We start from the raw sequence: 19,760 nt of genomic DNA on the forward strand, positions 1-19,760 counted from the left end.
CAGCACACTCGTTAAAAGAACCTTTCGTAAACCTCGAATGCACTAAAGGTTTCTATTTACTGCTGTGCAGAAACTTTCTCACCAAAAAAGAAGTGATCAGATTAAGATCCTACATCTGTACCGACCAGAAAATGTATTTATTAAACTTCTATAGCGCTTTTAATAATATAAATCTCAAAGCGCTTCATAAGCAAAAAACAAACAAACAATATATCATGACAGGTCAGGTCAACCAATAGAGGTCAAGTCTTCAAATATTGTATCCTCTGCAGGTGGAGAGGGTCAGTTCATCTCTTGAGCATAGGGAGATGGTAGATGATTGTGATGGAGTCTGCTGAAGATCTTGTAGAGGGCAAGTCTGGGAACTAGCCTGAGTAATGTAGCCACTGTGAAGCACCCTCTTAGGTGATGCCTCGGCAGCTCTGGGCACCAGAAAGCTAACCACACAAAGTTCAGAATAGTAGCCAGTCGTCCTCTCTACGGGCCCTCTGCGTGAGCACTGTATTCCTCCATCTTCCATTCCTCTCATGCTTCAATTGACTCCTCGCATGATGTTCTCAAAAGATCAGGAACTGGCAGCCAGGTGAAATATAAAAGCTGATACTGTGTCCAGATGCATCAAACAAAAACAGCCAGCTAGCTAGCTAACTGGCAAGCCAAGCCAATCAGTCAATCTGAAATTCCGTGGCTCAAAACCACCAGATATACAGTATGTAATAAAAACTCATTGTTATCAAAAAACAAAACGGTTTGTTCCAAAAACAACGAAAAAACACTAAAATAACGGAATATGTACAAATGTACAGGAGCCTCTGTCTAGGCTGCTACCAGGGCACCATGGCAACCATCAAAATCTAATATGATATATCGATATCCTTTTGATCATATTAGTTAACATTTTAAACAACCACAGATATTTTCTACCTCATTTTCTTCAGTTTAAAGAGTTGATCCTCCAGTCCAGCTTCACTCCTGATTCTCCTGGGTGATTGTAGGTCAGATCCAGCTCTCTCATGTATAAATGGTTTGACCTCAGAGCTTATGCCAGAAATCCACAGCCTTCCTCTGTCACTCCACAGAATGACAAACTGCAGAAATGGGAATGTCACTCACAAAGATTTTCACAGCAATGCCAAACACCAAACAATGCCAAACACTATACCTTTCCTGAAACATATGAAACACACTGAGAATCTCACTGCCGATATACTGCTGATGGGTACTTATCACAGTACGAGGCCGTTCCTTCTCTTGCTAGAACAGAAGTGGTACCTGCTGCGTACTGTTGGGTTCTGAGAATATGAAATATACTTATTCATGTCAGTGAGCGAGAGAGAAGAATGTATAACTTTTTCATTCTGTCCGGATATGTTATTGTTAGCCATCAGGGATCCCATGGGAGGGAAAAAGACACAGTCTGGTATGAGTCAGCAGAGGAGTGAGAACTTTGGGGCAGAGGTCAGATTAGATGAAGTAAGGAAGAACAGATATCACTAAGGTTCTGTCTAGCAACATTTCAGACACTTGTAATGGGTGCATTTCAGTGGCAGGGAAGTCATGGGCAGGAAAACGAACTTGGTATAAACAGAGTCGTTTAAGTGCTCATATAACTCCAAAAACCAAATATACTAAAATGACATAAGTGGGTACAAAACCCGTCGCACACCGACACATGACTTGCACAAACATAAAATAAAACAATCTCTGACAAAACATGGGGGGAAACAGAGGGTTAAATACACAACATGTAATTGGTGGGATTGGAACCAGGTGTGAAAGAAAACAAGACAAAATCAATGGAAAATGAAAAATGGATCAATGATGGCTAGAAGGTCGGTGACATTGACCGCCGATTTCAAGAAACCTGTGATTCAGAGTTTTGTTAGGTTGGATATTCTTCTAACGTCATTAATCTCTTCCCCGTTTCTAACAACCAGCCAACACTTGACAGATTCCACGCAGTAGTTATTCTCACAGCAGTCACTATAGGGGCAGTAATTGAAGGAGGTTATAGTAACAGCATGGAATTGGACTACGGTGCAAATGATGGAGTTTGAGGTATGAGTCATGGCCAGTAGTAGCAGGGGTTATTTTAGTAGCATTGTTGGGATATCATTTTATGAGGAATCATGCCTCATGAAGTGGTATCTGGGAGACCGTTGGGAATATCGGGAGCTGTTATTCACATGTCACATCTGGCCATAATGGGAGAGTCTATGTTGTCCTGTTGTCAGGAAATGACCCATGCGTTGCAGTGTGTATATTCCCAGGTGAAAGCCGCACATGAGGAGCAGCAGATAACCAAGCGCACGGGCTGAATTCTGGAGATTGAGTGTACATCAAGATACACCAGGCGGGGGTGTTGGGGCAGCATTGGTCTGGTCCACACCTGCAGCGGTAAAGAGCATCATGTCACTCCTCGGTGGGTTCACACTTCTCATTTGAAGTGAGGTCCAGCTGCATAACGGGTGAGCTTGAAGACGCCATGACAGAGGAAGTGGAGCTAAAGAGAGAGAGAGAGAGAGTAGATTCCACTGTAGACATGCAGATGGGTTAGGTCTGGGAGCTACTTTAAACGCCATAGTTGGGTTGGGTTAGTTGCTTTATTGGTTCATGTTGGGGTAATTGTACACTGGACAACACTCTGAAGGCATTGATGTGAAAGCATATACAGTGCTGAGTTACGACAAGAGGATGTAGCGTTGATTAGGGCTACCCACTTGCCTATCAGGTGGAAATGGAGGAAGAAGGAAATGGGGAACAAAGTGAAAATGACATGGCTTGGGAACACCTCTCGGAGCCTATGGCCGGAAAGGGTTAGACTGGATGAAAGCGAGGAGGTTCTCTAGGTCCTTCATTTTTGTGGTATCCTGGAGGTATAGAGAGGCGAAGAGAGAGTGGGAATTGTCAAGTTATCAGACTTTGGGTTTTCATGCATATATAAATATGCGTAGTTTACCACCTTGTTAATACTTATGTTTTGTGTTTCTCGTTGCTCTTCAAGTCTTGGGCTATTACTCTCTTAGGAACCAGAAAGAGAAAGTTGAAATGGAAGAAGTCAACAGCTCCAGTGGACACGTTATTATCAGTGTTCTATGAGAAATGGAAAGACTCGTGTGCGTGGTGGGACTATAGAGCAGAGGCCATAAGTCTGAGTTTGTAAACCTCAAAGTAAATGTTAATCATGTTTTATTTTTTGTTCATGTTTTGTTATCATTGTTTGTTCATTTATAAGTAATTTCCAAGTTTATGTATGTTGAACAGTAGGAAGCTATTGTTCAAGTTGGATTCTGAGAATATGAAATATACTTATTCATGTCACTAAGGGGATATGTTATTGTTAGCCATCAGGGATCCTATGGAAGGGAAAGACACAGTCTGGTCCGAGTCAACATGACAGACGTGAGTTATGGAGGAGTGAGTACTTTGGGGCAGAGGTCAGGTCAGATGAAGTGAGGAAGAACAGATATCACTAAGGTTTTGTCTAGCAACAGAGACACATTGGCTGTTCAGATTTGTAGGAGGAGACTCAGCATAGGAGAAAGGGTTAAATATCAGTGCCTGTGTGAATGTTTTTTTTTTGTCTTATGCAGCTGTATTGACCCAACGGGTGAATAAACTTGGCTTCAGCTTTACTAAGTATCCGTGAGTTTTAATAAGTTAATTTAGAACCTAACAGTGCCAACTGGTAGCAACAAACCTACCGTTTCTACTTGTAGATTCGCAGTGCTTGTCAGTGGCCAACAACTTGACTTTGAGCCAAATCAGAGATACTGAACCCCCATGTGAGGGAGCCAACACGAGAGACAACAAAAAGGAAAAACCAGGGCATTTTCTCCATACATCCACAGATGAGCCAGTCACACTTAATGTGGAATTTAGGCTATTGGATGGTAGCGAGCTATGTGCACAGATGCACACAACACAAAATACTTCCTCCAAGTTAGCTAACCACTGTAGCTAGTATTGACATTATAATTAAATCACAATGAATTAGCTAGTTTCCATGAAAAAGCTACCTGTTAGCTGCAGAGTTAGCACAGTGTCCTTACCTAGCTAGGTAGCTACTAGCTATGTTCTGCTACCTAGAGAATATGCTAAAATTAGCTAGCTAGATAAACATTTGGTAATGGGCTGGCACTGACAGTATGGGTTATGGAGAGTGAATTCAATTGTTTCTTCATCATCTTGCTAGGTAGTTATCTAGCTGTGGCCATCTGGCTAGATAGCTAGCTAGCTATTGGATTCTAGACTGTAAGCAACACACACAGATATGTATTGCCAAACATCACTACTGCCACCTTCTGGTTTGGAGTATTTTAACAAGGCTGAGTAGCTGATGACTTCAAGGTCTTTGCTGTGTGAACACTAAAGAGATTGACTGCCAACACTCTGTTCAGAGGTGCCAAGTACTGTCGGCAGGCAAATGTATGACAATCGTACCGGTGTGTCTGAGTTTTAAGGTATTGACTTTAGTGTCTTCAGTTTACAGTGTGGACTCCCCAGTCCAGCAGAGAGCAGCTTCACTCCTGAATCATGCAGGTCATTGTCATTCAGTCCCAGCTCTCTCTGTGAGGAGCTTGGGCTGAGAGTGGAGGCCAGTACCTTACAGCATTTCTCTGTGAGATTACATCCAAACAACCTAAAAAAAACATTAACAAAGGACTAATTAATAATGTATCTGTAGCTTTTAAAGCATAATTCATTTGTTAAAGATATTGGATACCAGATACTCAGAGCTGCTCTGGAGGCGTTGACCACTGGCATAAGCCTCAGAAGATCCTCGTTAGATTTGCAGTATTTCTTCAGGTCAAAGACATCCAGCTCCTCCTCTGAAGTCAGCAACACAAAGACCAGATCTGACCACTGTGAAGGTGAGAGTTTGACTTCTGAGAGATTTCCTGAGCTGAGGTAGCTTTGGATCTCCTCAACTAGAGAATGGTCATTCAGCCCATTCAGACAATGAAACAGATTGATGCACCTCTCCGGAGAAGGATTCTTGCTGATTTTCTCCTTGATGAACTGTTTCCTCATTAGTCTGTGAGCAGCTTATTATTTTTGTCAGAAGGCCTTGAAGGAGAGTCTGATTGGACTCCAATGAGAGGCAGAGAAGGAAGTGGAAAAACAGGTCCAGGTCTGTTTTCACTCTGTAAAGCTGTATCAGTCTCACCTCATGATCAGTGTTGACCTCTTGAGGTGGCACAAAGAAAGCTCGCCTAAATGATCTGATAAAGTATAATACAGTATTGTCGATGTGATCATTACTGTAATTTAATTATGGAAACATTACAAGCTGGAACAAATTGTGATTCTTTCATCACATTCCCAGTGGGTCAGAAGTTTACATACACTCAATTAGTATTTGGTAGCATTGCCTTTAAATTGTTTAACTTTAACTTTAACTTGAGTCAAACATTTCAGGTAGCCTTCCACATTTCCACGCAATAAGTTGGGTGAATTTTGGCCAATTCCTCCTAAAGGAGCAGGTGTAACTGAGTCAGGTTTGTAGGCCTTCTTGCTCACACACGCCTTTTCATCCACAGGTACACCTACAATGGACTCAAATGATGTCAATTAGCCTATCAGAAGCTTCTAAAGCCATGACATCATTTTCTGGAATTTTCCAAGCTGTTTAATGCACAGTCAACTTAGTGCATGTAAACTTCTGACCCACTGGAATTGTGATACAGTGAATTATAAGTGAAATAATCTGTCTGTAAACAATTGTTGGAAAAAGTACTTATGTCATGCACAAAGTAGATATCCTAAACGACTTGCCAAAACGAATAATTTGTTAATGTGACTAGGGGGCAGTATTTTCATTTTTGGAAAAATAACATTCCCGTAGTAAATGGGATATTGTCACGCCTTGGTCATTGTATTTTGTGTTTTCGTTATATATTCGTTCAGGCCAGGGTGTGACATGGGTTTATTGTGTTGTTGTATTGGGGTTTTTGTAGGCATTGGGATTGTGGTTGATTAGGGGTGTGTCTAGTTTAGGCTTGGCTGCCTGAGGCGGTTCTCAATCAGAGTCAGGTGATTTGTTGTCTCTGATAGGGAACCGTATTTAGGTAGCCTGGGTTTCACTGTGTATTTCGTGGGTGATTGTTCCTGTCTCTGTGTAGTGTTCACCAGATAGGCTGTAATTAGGTTTCACGTTCCGTTTGTTGTTTTTGTATTTATTAAGTTATTTCATGTATCGTCATTTGTTTCATTAAAGACATGAGTAACCACCACGCTGCATTTCGGTCCGACTCTCTTTCGACGAACGAACGCCGTTACAGATATTTTGTCAGGACAAGATGCTAGAATATGCATATAATTGACAGCTTAGGATAGAAACACTCTAAAGTTTCCAAAACTGTAAAAATATTGTCTGTGAGTATAACAGAACTGGTATTGCAGGCAAAAGCCTGAGAAAAATCCAATCTGGAAGGGACTCATCTTTTGAAAGCTCTGCGTTCCAATTGAGCAGTGAATGTGCTATCAACCAGATTACTTTTTCTCCGTATTCCCCAAGGTGTCTACAGCATTTTGACGTAGTTTTACGCATTTATGTTGAAGAATACCCGTAAGCAGCTACATTGCGCAACTGGTCACCTGATGGCTCCCAGAGTGATTCTCGCGTAAAATACAGAGGTAGCCATTATTCCAATCGGTCCTACTGAAAAACCAATTGTCCCGGTGGATATATTATCGAATAGATATTTGAAAAACAGCTTGAGGATTGATTATAAACAACGTTTGCCATGTTTGTCGATATTATGGAGCTAATTTGGAATATTTTTCTGCGTTTTCGTGACTGCAATTTCCTGCCGATTTCTCAGCCAAACGTGAAGAACAAACGGGAGCTATTTCGCCTACAAAAATAATATTTAGGGAAAAAAGGAACATTGGCTATCTAACTGGGAGTCTCGTGAGTGAAAACATTCGAAGCTCATCAAAGGTAAACGATTTAATTTGATTGCTTTTCTGATTTCCGTGACCAAGTTACCTGCTGCTAGCTGGACAAAATGCTATGCTCGGCTATCGATAAACTTACACAAATGCTTGTCTAGCTTTGGCTGTAAAGCATATTTTGAAAATCTGAGATGACAGGGTGATTAACAAAAGGCTAAACTGTGTCTCAATATATTTCACTTGTGATTTTCATGAATAGGAATATTTTCTAGGAATATGTATGTATGTCCGTTGCGTTATGCTAATTAGTGTCAATCGATGATTACGCTCCCCATTTGTGAAGTGGTTGTAAAATTAGTTTTAATGATTCCAACCTAAGTGTATGTAAACTTCCGACTTCAAACTGTATGTTGAATAATCTCTCTGTGTCACTACCCTGTGGATGTACATAAGGCTTCAGAGACAAAAGACAGATAACTTACTTTTCTCTAGTGTGTCAGTAAGCTCCTTCTGGTCCATGTTCCTCAACACATGCAGTGTGATCTCCAGAGCACCCTCTCTGGCACTGTTCTCCTGCTTCTCATCTTCAGTGTCTTGTCCTCCCTCATCCTCTCTGGGACTCTCAAAACAATCTGTTGAATTTGGATTTAGAATACTCTTTATCCTCAATTCACTCTTCACAAAAGTGATCATGTAAAGTATAGAAAAATAAGAAACATCACGTCATATGAACAGATAATACATTATACATCCTGCATTTACTGTTAGCACTATGGTGGAAGAGCCAGCTCACCGTAAATACGGAGAACAGGTCCATTAGTTGACTCTGGGCAGGCTGACCACTGAACATCTCTGACTGTGGTCCTTCCTGCTTGTCTCTGAACAAAACAAGAGATAGTAGCTGGACACTTATGAAATGTGAGATAAAGATAATTTTCAGTGATGCTCCTAGCTAGGTCTGCAGGATGTGAGTTTTGAATTGTAAAGGTGTATAAGGAAGAGAGGGATAGCAGAGGAATATTTAAATCAAATTTTATTTGTCACATGCTTTGTAAACAACAGGTGTAGACTAACAGTAAAATGCTTACCAACAATGCAGAGAGAAAAAAAATATTTATTTATTTATTTATTTATTAATTATTTAGAAGTCTTATGGCTTAGTGGTAGAAGCTGTTCGGGGTCCTATTGGTTCCAGACTTGGTGCATCGGTACCCCTTGCCGTGCGTTAGCAGAGAGAAGAGTCTGTGTCTTTGACTATTTTTAGGGCTGTCTAAGTAAGGTGTGGTTCACTCAATGTGTAGTCTACTGTACCAAGGGCCAAATTCAATCAAACCTTCTTATGTTTCCAAACAAATGTCTGTATACATGTGTCCCTCGTAAATCAGTCTCAAGAGTTCTTACCTTTTGCCATCGGAAGAGTATTTCTTCCTGAACTCTTTTGAATGCCCCATTGACCAGTCACTCTTCCTGAACTCTTTTGAATGCCCCATTGACCAGTCACTCTTCCTGAACTCTTTTGAATGCCCCATTGACCAGTCACTCTTCCTGAACTCTTTTGAATGCCCCATTGACCAGTCACTCTTCCTGAACTCTTTTGAATGCCCCATTGACCAGTCACTCTTCCTGAACTCTTTTGAATGCCCCATTGACCAGTCACTCTTCCTGAACTCTTTTGAATGCCCCATTGACCAGTCACTCTTCCTGAACTCTTTTGAATGCCCCATTGACCAGTCACTCTTCCTGAACTCTTTTGAATGCCCCATTGACCAGTCACTCTTCGTGGACACAGCTGAGTGTATGGGTGTCTGGTCTCTCCTGCTGGACCCTGTCAAAAGGAAAGAGGTACAACACATCAAATGCATTGAAGTACCTGATTTTCTGTCAACATCACAATTTACTGTGCAGAAAAGTACAAATCACACAAACCTTTGATCAGTGGAAACCTCTCAAATCAAATCAAATTTATTTATATAGCCCTTCGTACATCAGCTGATATCTCAAAGTGCTGTACAGAAACCCAGCCTAAAACCCCAAACAGCAAGCAATGCAGGTGTAGAAGCACGATGGCTAGGAAAAACTCCCTAGAAAGGCCAAAACCTAGGAAGAAACCTAGAGAGGAACCAGGCTATGTGGGGTGGCCAGTCCTCTTCTGGCTGTGCCGGGTGGAGATTATAACAGAACATGGCCAAGATGTTCAAATGTTCATAAATGACCAGCATGGTCATATAATAATAAGGCAGAACAGTTGAAACTGGAGTAGCAGCATGGTCAAGTGGACTGGGGACAGCAAGGAGTCATTATGTCAGGTAGTCCTGGGGCATGGTCCTAGGGCTCAGGTCAGTTGAAACTGGAGCAGCAGCACGGCCAGGTGGACTGGGGACAGCAAGGAGTCATCATGTCAGGTAGTCCTGGGGCATGGTCCTAGGGCTCAGGTCAGTTGAAACTGGAGCAGCAGCACGGCCAGGTGGACTGGGGACAGCAAGGAGTCATCATGTCAGGTAGTCCTGGGGCATGGCCCTAGGGCTCAGATCCTCAGAGAGAGAGAAAGAAAGAGAGAAGGAGAGAATTAGAGAACGCACACTTAGATTCACACAGGACACCGAATAGGACAGGAGAAGTACTCCAGATATAACAAACTGACCCTAGCCCCCCGACACGTAAACTACTGCAGCATAAATACTGGAGGCTGAGACAGGAGGGGTCAGGAGACACTCTTCTTGTCTAAAGTTGTATGGAGGATCCATTGACATGCCACTTTTCATGGACACACAGCTGTGAACAGGTGAATCTGCTCTCCTGCCTGATTGGGCTTGATTGTGAAACAGAGGCAGACCTTCAGTTTCTCATCTATTCTAATGATGATGAAGTCATAGGATTGCAAACCCTCACACAATAACACTTGTACATACACAGGGAACCACGCAATTTCAGTCTAGCTTCATTGTCAGGGTCAAGTTCCTCAGAGTGCCTCCTTTTAGAAGCAATGTGCTCCTCATCTCCCTCCCTAGAAATACACATTTGTTAGGCAGTGGCCCCCTCCTCTCTCACCCCAGAGAGACCCATTTGAGAGGCAGTGGCCCCCTCCTCTCTCTCTCCCCATAGAGACACATTTGAGAGGCAGTGGCCCCCTCCTCTCTCTCTCCCCATCGCATGAAACTGAAAGCGCGAACCACTGCTTTTAATCAGGGCAAGGTGTCTGGTAACATGACCGAATATAAACAATGCAGCTATTCCCTCCGCAAGGCTATTAAACAAGCTAAGCGTCAGTACAGAGACAAAGTAGAATCTCAATTCAACGGCTCAGACACAAGAGGCATGTGGCAGGGTCTACAGTCAATCACTGACTACAAGAAGAAACCCAGCCCAGTCACAGACCAGAATGTCTTGCTCCCAGGCAGACTAAATAACTTTTTTGCCCGCAAGGCTGCAGGCCCAGACGGCATCCCCAGCCGCGCCCTCAGAACATGCGCAGACCAGCTGGCCGGTGTGTTTACGGACATATTCAATCAATCCCTATACCAGTCTGCTGTTCCCACATGCTTCAAGAGGGCCACCATTGTTCCTGTTCCCAAGAAAGCTAAGGTAACTGAGCTAAACGACTACCGCCCCGTAGCACTCACTTCCGTCATCATGAAGTGCTTTGAGAGACTAGTCAAGGACCATATCACCTCCACCCTACCTGACACCCTAGACCCACTCCAAATTTGCTTACCGCCCAAATAGGTCCACAGACGACGCAATCTCAACCACACTGCACACTGCCCTAACCCACCTGGACAAGAGGAATACCTATGTGAGAATGCTGTTCATCGACTACAGCTCGGCATTCAACACCATAGTACCCTCCAAGCTCGTCATCAAGCTCGAGACCCTGGGTCTCGACCCCGCCCTGTGCAACTGGGTACTGGACTTCCTGACGGGCCGCCCCCAGGTGGTGAGGGTAGGCAACAACATCTCCTCCCCGCTGATCCTCAACACGGGGGCCCCACAAGGGTGCGTTCTGAGCCCTCTCCTGTACTCCCTGTTCACCCACGACTGCGTGGCCACGCACGCCTCCAACTCAATCATCAAGTTTGCGGAATGACACAACAGTGGTAGGCTTGATTACCAACAACGACGAGACGGCCTACAGGGAGGAGGTGAGGGCCCTCGGAGTGTGGTGTCAGGAAAATAACCTCACACTCAACGTCAACAAAACTAAGGAGATGATTGTGGACTTCAGGAAACAGCAGAGGGAACACCCCCTATCCACATCGATGGAACAGTAGTGGAGAGGGTAGCAAGTTTTAAGTTCCTCGGCATACACATCACAGACAAACTGAATTGGTCCACTCACACTGACAGCGTCGTGAAGAAGCGCAGCAGCGCCTCTTCAACCTCAGGAGGCTGAAGAAATTCGGCTTGTCACCAAAAGCACTCACAAACTTCTACAGATGCACAATCGAGAGCATCCTGGCGGGCTGTATCACCGCCTGGTACGGCAATTGCTCCGCCCTCAACCGTAAGGCTCTCCAGAGGGTAGTGAGGTCTGCACAACGCATCACCGGGGGCAAACTACCTGCCCTCCAGGACACCTACACCACCCGATGTTACAGGAAGGCCATAAAGATCATCAAGGACATCAACCACCCGAGCCACTGCCTGTTCACCCCTCTATCATCCAGAAGGCGAGGTCAGTACAGGTGCATCAAAGCTGGGACCGAGAGACTGAAAAACAGCTTCTATCTCAAGGCCATCAGAGTGTTAAACAGCCACCACTAACATTGAGTGGCTGCTGCCAACACACTGTCATTGACACTGACCCAACTCCAGCCACTTTAATAATGGGAATTGATGGGAAATTATGTAAATATATCACTAGCCACTTTAAACAATGCTACCTTATATAATGTTACTTACCCTACATTATTCATCTCATATGCATACGTATATACTGTACTCTATATCATCGACTGCATCCTTATGTAATACATGTATCACTAGCTACTTTAACTATGCCACTTTGTTTACTTTGTCTACATACTCATCTCATATGTATATACTGTACTCGATACCATCTACTGTATGCTGCCCTGTACCATCACTCATTCATATATCCTTATGTACATATTCTTTATCCCCTTACACTGTGTATAAAACAGTAGTTTTGGAATTGTTAGTTAGATTACTTGTTGGTTATCACTGCATTGTCGGAACTAGAAGCACAAGCATTTCGCTACACTCGCATTAACATCTGCTAACCATGTGTATGTGACAAATAAAATGTGATTTGTGATTTGATTTGATTTGAGAGGCAGTGGCCCCCTCCTCTCTCTCCCCCCATCGAGACACATTTGAGAGGCAGTGGCCCCCTCCTCTCTCTCCCCCATCGAGACACATTTGAGAGGCAGTGGCCCCCTCCTCTCTCTCTCCCCATAGAGATACATTTGAGAGGCAGTGGCCCCCTCCTCTCTCTCTCCCCATAGAGATACATTTGAGAGGCAGTGGCCCCCTCCTCTCTCTCCCCCCATAGAGACACATTTGTTAGGCAGTGGCCCCCTCCTCTCTCACCCCAGAGAAACCCATTTGAGAGGCAGTGGCCCCCTCCTCTCTCTCTCCCCATAGAGATACATTTGAGAGGCAGTGGCCCCCTCCTCTCTCTCCCCCCATAGAGACACATTTGAGAGGCAGTGGCCCCCTTGTCTCTCTCTCCCCATAGAGACACATTTGAGAGGCAGTGGCCCCCTCCTCTCTCTCTCCCCATAGAGATACATTTGAGAGGCAGTGGCCCCCTCCTCTCTCTCTCAGTGCCTTAGACAGCTGCACCACTCAGCAGGCTAGACAATAGTATTTACACAAAAAATATCAGACACCACTTCTGTATGAGACTAAACATCCAGCATTTTAAACAGAGTTTTTTTTATACCAATATAATATATATAGTGCCTACAGAAAGTATTTACAACCCTTGACTGTCTCCACATTTTATATTGTTACAGCCTGAATTAAAAATGAATTAAATGTAGATGTATTATGCTTTTTGAAATTTGTACAAATTAATAAAAAATTAAAAGATAAAATGTCTTGAGTCAATAAGTATTCAAACCCTTTGTCATGGTAAGTCTAACTCAGTTTTGAGATACAATTTTGTAGATGTACTGTGATTGTAGATTTTAGTTTCATTATGATGAATATGAATGAAATTTGATACACTCCCATTAGAAGTATAACTTTGATTTTGATTTATTATGATGTATTTTGATATAGAAGCTAAGAACGAATTGCTTGGATTAAAATGTCATGATTATTATCACACAAGTGATGAGGATGGAATGTAATGGAAAATGTTATTTTTGTGCTTTTCTAATAACCAATTTCTGTGTTTATGCAAGTGACTGATTTTATATGAATCCTCACTATCAGTATCTGCAACTTGACAGTATGCCCAGAACCTTGTTTTGATAAAGGGATATCTCAGTTAAGGTGTCAGCTTAGAGAAGAAGCATTGTGAGGTATTGTTCTGTCACATGCATGACACAGTATTGGTCGGTCACAAGAATGAAGATGATGTTAATGTTGAATGAATTGTTAATAAGCTTTATCAAGCAAATACAGCTTTGTTTATATAAGAGAACTAACGGGACTGCCCCGGGTAGAGCTCCTGATCGACAGGTGTACTTGGTGCATTAACTTGGTTGGAACCTCTCTAGCATGCTGATAATAAACACTGATTCATTTAAGATTGGCTTTGAGTGTCCTGTGTAGAATTTCCATGACAATATATACAGTGCATTTGGAAAGTATTCAGACCCCTTTAATTTTTTCCACATGTTATTACATTACAACCTTGTTCTAAAATTGACTAAATTGTTTTTTTCCCCTACACAGAATACCCCATAATGACAAAGACAAAAACAGCTTAAATTTTTGTTGTTGCAAATGTAGAATATAAATAACCTGAAATAACATTTACATAAGTATTCAGACCCTTTACTCAGTACTTTGATGAAGCAATTACAGCCTTGAGTCTTCTTGGGTGACGCTACAAGCTTGGCACACCTGTATTTGGGGAGTTTCTCACATTCTTCTCTGCATATCCTATCAAGCGCTGTAAGGCTGGGTGGGGAGCACAGCTATTCTCAGGTCTCTCCAGAGATATTCGATCAGGTTCAAGTCCGGGCTCTGGCTGGGCCACTCAAGGTCATTCAGACTTGTCCTGAACCCACTCCTGCATTGTCTTGGCTGTGTGTTTAGGGTAGTTGTGCTGTTGGAAGGTCCCAGTTCATGCCGCTGAAAAACATCCCACCAGCATGATGCTGTCACCACCATGCTTCACTGTAGGGATGGTGCCAGGTTTCCTCCAGATGTGATGCTTGACATTCAGGTAAGAGTTCAAACTTAGTTTCAGCAGACCAGAGAATCTTGTTCCTCATGGTCTGAGTCCTTTAGGTGCCTTTTGACAAAACAGCAAGTGGGCTGTCATGTGCGTTTTACTGAGGAGTGGCTTCTGTCTGGCCACTCTACCTTAAACGCCTGATTGGTGGAGTGCTGCAGAGATGGCTGTCCTTCTGGAAGGTTCTCCCATCTCCACAATGGAACTCTGGAGCTCTGTCAGAGTGACCAGAGTGGTCACCTCCCTGACAAGTTTATTGGTCACATACACATAATTAGCAGATGTTATTGCAGGTATAGCAAAATGCTTGTGCTTCTAGCTCCAACAGTGCAGTAATATCTAACAAATTACACAACATATATACACACACACATCTAAGTAGGAATGAATTAAGACTCTATACATATGGACGAGCAATGTCAGAGCGGAGCAGACTAATATACAGTAGAATAGTATAGAAAAAAAACAGTATATAGATGAGTAATGCAAGAATTATTAAGTGAATGAGATACTGTAGAATTGTATAGAAAACAGTGTATACATGAGATGAGTAATGCCATATATGTAAACATTAAGTGACTAAGATACCATACAATACAGTATATACACACATATGAGATTAGTAATGCCAGATATGTAAACATTATTAAAGTGACTAGTGTTCCATTCCTTAAGGTGGTCAGTGATTCCTAGTCTATACCTATAGGCAGCAGCCTCTAATGTGCTAGTGATGGCTGTTTAACAGTCTGATGGCCTTGAGATAGAAGCTGTTTTTCCAGTCTCTAGGTCCCATCTTTGATGCACCTGTACTGTCCTCACCTTCTGGATGATAACGGGGTGAACAGGCAGTAGCACGGGTAGTTGATGTCCTTGATGATCTTGTTGGCCATCCTGTGACATTGGGTGCTGAGAAACAGACGCCTCACAAGTCCTCAAATGGCAGCTTCATTTAATAGTACCCGCAAAACACCACTCTCAACGTCAACAGTGAAAAGGTGACTCCAGGATGCTGGCCTTCTAGTCCAGAGTAACAAAGAAAACCATATCTCAGACTGGCCAATAAAATGAAAAGATTAAGATGGGAAAAAGAACAGACACTGGACATAGATATGACTTTTTCTTTACAACTCTGCCTAGAAGGCCAGCATCCCTGAGTCACCTCTTCACTGTTGACGTTGAGACTGGTATTTTGCGGGTATTATTAATGAAGCTGCCAGTTGAGTACTTGTGAGGCGTCTGTTTCTCAAACTAGACACTAATGTACTTGTTCTTTTGTTCAGTTGTGCACCGGGGCCTCCCACTGACCTTCTATTTTGGCTAGAGCCAGTTTGCGCTTTCAGTGAAGGGAGTAGTACACAGCGTTATATGAGATCTTCAGTTTCTTGACAATTTCTCACATGGAATAGCCTTCATTTCTCAGAACAAGAATAGACTGACGAGTTTCAGAAGAAAGCTATTTGTTTCTGGCCATTTTGAGCCTGTAATCGAACCCACAAATGATGCTCCAGCTACTCAACTAGTCGAAAGAAGGACAGTTTTATTGCTTCTTTAAATCAGAACAGTTTTCAGCTGTGCTAGCATAATTGCAAAAGGTTTAGCCTCAATTAGCCTTTTAAAAATGATAAACTTTGATTAGCTAACACAACGTGCCTTTGGAACACAGGAGTGATGGTTGCTGATAATGGGCCTCTGTACGCCTATGTAGATATTCCATAACAAATCAGCCGTTTCCAGTCATTTACAACATTAACAATGTCTCTACTGTATTTCTGATCAATTTGATAAAAGACCCAAAATTAGCTTTTCTTCCAAAAACAAGGACATTTGTGACCCCAAACTTTTGAATGGTAATGTAGATACACTTAGTGTACGAAACATTAACTCTTTCCATGACATAGACTGACCAGGTGAATCCAAGTGAAAGCTTTGATCCCTTATCGGATGTCCACTTCAATCAGTGTCGATGAAGAGGCAGGTTAAAGAAAGATTTAAGCCTTGAGACGTGCCCTGACGAATTGAGGAGCGAGAGAGAGCGTGAGAGAGAACTACTTTTTGTTTTGACAAACCATCTATAAAATACAGTCCGCTGTTTAATTTTTTATCCTGATGTGGCCCTTCAGCCAAAACGTTTGCCCACCCCTGGGATATGAGATAGAGAAAAGTTCACATAAACACAATGAGAATTTAACTGCATCCCCAGAATTGATCAAATTTAAATGGATTCCCAACCCAGGTAATGACCCACAGGTGACCCACAGGTCCACAAATGCACTCAAAGCGCTGCTGTGTACCTAACTCCGACAGAGTCCACTGGGAGTAAAGTCACACCTCGCCGACCACCAGCTAATGGAACAGACACATACCTCCATTAAATCCCTGAAACTGGAAATAGCCTTGCAGGTGAGACTTGGGGCTGCTGTTCTCAAAGGCCATTGGCTGCCTTGGGACTGGAGCGGTGACCCTACCTGTCACAGATTACATCAGCACGTGGAGGGGGGCCTCAGTTGTACTGACAGATCCCATGGAGCATGTCCAGAACATCGGGCACACATGGCTGTGAGGACTTGTGGTGTGGCTATGTGGGCTGGTGTGATGGGTCCCCAGACTCGCTTTCTGTCACTTAAAATATTAGTATGTCATGGTAAAAGAATGGTTATTCAAGTGTGATGAAGTAAAGTGTTGGATAGGCTATTTTGGTTCATGCAGACCTATGCAATGTTGTGTATGCTGTTTAACCTATTGAACGATGGTATACTGTACTGTCCAGAAGTACTAATGTTTTATATAATGTAGTGTATTGGACTATCTGTAGGAATATCCACCTCCAGTCTTGGAGAGCCGCTCTACCTCTCTTCAGGTCGACTTAACTGATCTACATATAACAATGACTGGCCTAAGAGCCACTCACTCGCACACCTGTGCTTCCCAGGTTGTTTATTAGACAAGGGTGGAAACCTGCAGGCCCTTGACAACTGGCCTTAAATAGTCCTTTAAGTCTGTGTATTCTTGAAGGACTTGGCTGGGGCATAGCCGCAGTAACGCATCTTGAGCTGAGGTGGGTGGACATGAATGTACTCGTATTGCAGAGAGGCTCATTGTGTTGTGTGTGCTATTCAAGCTGAAAACTTCCTTAGTCCTCATTTACTTCATCTGGTACTTTTCATCCATCATATGACTGTCTCATATTGATATAAACTAACTTCCTAGAAAGAGAACATTTTTTATGAAGAATTGGCCCAGGAATACGAGAGAGGAAGAGAAGCTACTGTCGAAGTATACTTCATCAAAGTACAAAGAAAACAGTCAAAGTGCTATCTAGAACCTAAAAGGATTATTCAGCTGTCCCCATAGGACCAAAAAGAGTTGTACCTAGAACCACAAATGGTTCTCCAATGGGGACAGCCAAAGATTCCTTGTGGAACTCTTTTTTTCTAAGAGTGTAGCACAGTAGCCAGATTAGGCTACAGCTCAGTGACAATGATATATGAGTCTGCTATAGTTCTCTATGAGGAAAGATGTAAGAAAAGGTCAGTGGAAAAGAGGATGAGCAGAGAAACTGAACTTAAAGTGAGATTAACAAGAGCTCTGGAGGTTTCAGGGCGCATGGATGGGTTGTGCCTGAGGAGCTCCCTAATTCAATAGAATGGAGAAAATTGACCATTTGAGAATATGGGGAGAATGTGTGACATTTTAGTTTCCTATTAATCCCAGCAAAATCAACCTTGGAAAGAGGAGAGGGAAAATAAAAATGTCTTTTTGACCTTTACATTGGGCAGTAAAGAGGAGTATTTCCCCCTTTTGGTATGAAAGTTAAGAAATACAAGGTAAAAAAAACTGTGTTCTTGATGTTTACTGTGCTTTTCACATATAGATTCAGTCAAAGATGTAACCTCAAACTCAATGAGGTGAGACTTACATTTGAGCACTTTTAGTACATTTTATACAATGGGTGGTTTGGAATTCCCATTGTTAGAGCCTGTCCTGCCTATGATATACTAGACAACACATGGTCACATTCATAAAAAGTTCCATCTTTACATTGTTACCTAGAAACGCACTACTAGTTTAACAGCTCCACTGTCTCATCTGCCCAGCGACACAACTTAACTTGATCTTCACTGTAAAAAGCATCTCTACATTATCTCAGACATTTGCAACATTGTTGTAATATTTTTGTAATTTAGCAGGTGCTCTTCTCCAGAACGACTTACAAATAATAAGTGCATACATTTTCATACCTTTTAAAAATGTAAATTCGATCTCCACTGTGTCCCATAATAATGAATGTGATGGGAGATTGGTAAAGCTCACCTTGTCTTCTTCGGACAAGCTTTTTTCCAGATGCCCCAAACAATCGGAAAGGGGATTCATCAGAGAACATGACTTTTCCCCAGTCCTCAGCAGTCCAATTCCTGTACCTTTTGCAGAATATCAGTCTGTCCCTGATGTTTTTCCTGGAGAGAAGTGGCTTCTTTGAACCGCTCTCCTTGAAGTTCTTGATGATCCGATTAATGGTTGATGTAGGTGCAATCTTACTGGCAGCAATATCCTGTGAAGCTATTTTTGTGCAAAGGAATGATGACGGCACATGTTTCCTTGCAGGTAACCATGGTTTATAGAGGAAGAACAATGATTACAAGCACCACCCACCTTTTGAAGCTTCCAGTCTATTATTCGAACTCAATCAGCATGACAGAGTGATCTCCAGCTTTGTCAACACTCACACCTGTGTTATTGAGATAATCACTGACATGATGTCAGCCGGTCCTTTTGTGGCAGGGCTGAAATGCAGTGTAAATGTTTTTGGGGGATTCAGTTAATTTGCATGGCAAAGATGGACTTTGCAATTAACTGCAATTCATCTGATCACTCTTCATAACATTCTGGAGTATATGCAAATTGCCATCATACAAACTGAGGCAGCAGACTTTGTGAAAATGAATGTGTCATTCTCAACTTATGTCCATGACTGTACACAAAATACTCTAATGTCAAAGTGGAAGAAATATAATTAAAGATACAAAAAAAAAATCATAACTAAAATAGTTGTTGCGTAAGTCTTCAGCCCCTTTGTTTAGGCAAGCCTAAATTTGTTCAGGAGTAATTTTGGCGTAGAAAATCACATTTAGTTACATGGACTCACTTGGTGTGAAATAATAGGGGTTGACATGATTTTTTGACGACTTACCCTTCCTCTGTCCCCCATACATGCAACATCTGTCACGCCCTGATCTGTTTCACCTGTCTTTGTGATTGTCTCCACCCACCTCCAGGTGTCACCCATTTTCCCCATTAGTCTCTGGATATTTATTCCGGTGTTCCCTGTTGCCAGTTTTCTTGTCAAGTCGACCAGTGTGTTTCTCAGTGATCCTGTTTTTTCATCTCTTTTGCTAGTCCTCCTGGTTTTGACCCCTGCCGACCTTGACTCTGAACTTGCCTGCCTGACCATACTGCCTGTCCTGACCTCAAGCCTGCCTGCCACAAAGTA

This window comes from Oncorhynchus keta, chromosome 7 (genome assembly GCF_023373465.1).
Source record: "Oncorhynchus keta strain PuntledgeMale-10-30-2019 chromosome 7, Oket_V2, whole genome shotgun sequence".
In the NCBI taxonomy this organism is placed as follows: Eukaryota; Metazoa; Chordata; class Actinopteri; order Salmoniformes; family Salmonidae; genus Oncorhynchus; species Oncorhynchus keta.